The sequence below is a fragment of the Suncus etruscus genome, chromosome 8 (assembly GCF_024139225.1).
Source record: "Suncus etruscus isolate mSunEtr1 chromosome 8, mSunEtr1.pri.cur, whole genome shotgun sequence".
Classification (NCBI taxonomy): Eukaryota; Metazoa; Chordata; class Mammalia; order Eulipotyphla; family Soricidae; genus Suncus; species Suncus etruscus.
The window spans coordinates 111,739,895-111,741,815 of record NC_064855.1 but is presented as its reverse complement, the minus strand read 5'-3'; the positions used below and the strand labels follow the sequence as shown (position 1 = coordinate 111,741,815).

Below are 1,921 nucleotides of genomic sequence, written 5' to 3'. Positions count from 1 at the left end.
GATATGCACAGAAGAAGAATTGATGGATAAGATGCTAGCTCTTTTTAAAAAAATCTTTTTTGGGGGGAGGGCCGGAGCGATAGCACAGCAGTAGGGCATTTGCATTGCACATGGCCAACCGGAATGCATCTGGGTTTGAACTCCAGCATCTCATACGGTCCCCGGAGCTTGCCAGGAGCGAATTCTGAGTACAGAACCAGGAAGAACCCCCGAGCACCACTGGGTGTGGCACAAAAACCCCCAAAAATCTTTTTTTATTTAAACTATTATGATTCCCAATGTTATTTATAATTGGGTTTTAGACATTCAATTACCAATCCCACCACCACTATAAACCTCCTTCTACCAATACCGCCACAGTCTATCCCATGTCACCACCCCAGCCAGTCATCATAACAGGCATCTTTTTAAGTTTGGTTGTTAAAAGTTTGGGTCTCATGATTTCATTGCTGTTGACTCTGGCTTGGGTATTTAGTTCTGTCCTTTCTTAATACAACTGAGTCCCCTTATCCCTTGTCCCCATTATTTCATCTATCTTTATCCTCCCCCAATATCTTTCCTTCTCTTCATCATATTCTGAGACCTTGAGTGTTTATGAAACCCCCATTTAAGCCACTGCATTTATTCATGCGATTATTCTAAATACCACTTATAAGTGTTATCTTTTTTTTGGGGGGGGGCACACCCGTTTGGCGCTCAGGGGTTACTCCTGGCTATGCGCTCAGAAATCGCTCCTGGCTTGGGATGACCATATGGAACTCCCGGGGATTGAACCCTGGTCTGTCCTACGCTAGCATTTGCAAGGCAGACACCTTACCTCTAGCACCACCTTCCCAGCCCTATCTTTTCAATATAATCAGGGGGAGAGCTCAAACGTAGTCCCCCACTACCACAAATTATGCAGTCGAGTTTCCCACATTTGGGGAAATCGCAGGGGTCAGCACATCCGGAGTGCAATGGATAAGCCTCACCCTGGGAAAACCACCTTCATGATCATGGTATCTCCCCTGCCAGGTAAGTATTTATAAGTGATATCTTGTATTTATTCTCCTTCTTCTGGAGATTTTCCATATTGTTTTCCATAGTGGCAGCAGCAATTTATAATCCCATCGGCAGTGCATGTCTTTACACCCTCTAATATTTCTTATTTCTAGTCATATTAGTGGCAGTCATTCTAGGCAATGTGGAGAAAATCGCAATGCAATTGGATTGGCTTTCCCTAATAATTAGTAATACTGATATCTGCTCTTATTCATAAGGGTCATCTTTATATGATTTTCAAGAATAATTTATTTTAGGCATATTGAGAATTTCTTATAAAATTAATGTATGTTTTTAGTTTATTTTAGTGTTTAGCTGTAAGAATTTGAGTTTTTCTAATGAAAACACTTCTCAGATATGATAGATATTGACATGGAGATATATATTTTTCTATTTGGTATACAGCCTTTTCATTTTTGTTGATTGTTTCATTTGTGGTGTCATTGAGTTTTTTTCTTTTTTTTAGCTTTAGTTGTCCTTAATTTTTTAAGTATAAACCTTTTAAGATACAATGTCCAATACCCACGTCAAAAAATTATTGCCAATATTATCTCTTGGGAGTTTTATCATTTTGGTTGTTACATTCAAGTTTTAATTTATTGTGTTAATTTTTGTAAGACCATCAAATTTGATCTTTTGAATGAAATTGTTATATTTTTGCACACCATTTATTGAAGAGGCTGTCCTTTCCCTATTGGATAAGTCTTTACTCCTTTATCATTAATTAACTGGCCACATATGCATATTGCTATCTATTCATATCTGTGTATGTGGTTTTATTTGTTTTTAAATGTTAAAATAATATTTAGCTAATTTCAAGATTTTTATAATAGACAAAGGAGCTTACCCATAACATAGGAGACAAATGAATCATTTAAAT

At 37.4% G+C, this 1,921-nt stretch overlaps 1 non-coding gene across 1 annotated transcript; it reads right to left on the bottom strand.

Moving 5' to 3' along the window:
• Nucleotides 1-858: 858 nt before the first annotated feature.
• Nucleotides 859-1,022, bottom strand: LOC126017033 (U1 spliceosomal RNA). Its single transcript, XR_007498710.1, has one exon. It is a non-coding gene; the product is annotated as a U1 spliceosomal RNA (small nuclear RNA).
• Between the last annotated feature and the right edge of the window lie 899 nt (nucleotides 1,023-1,921).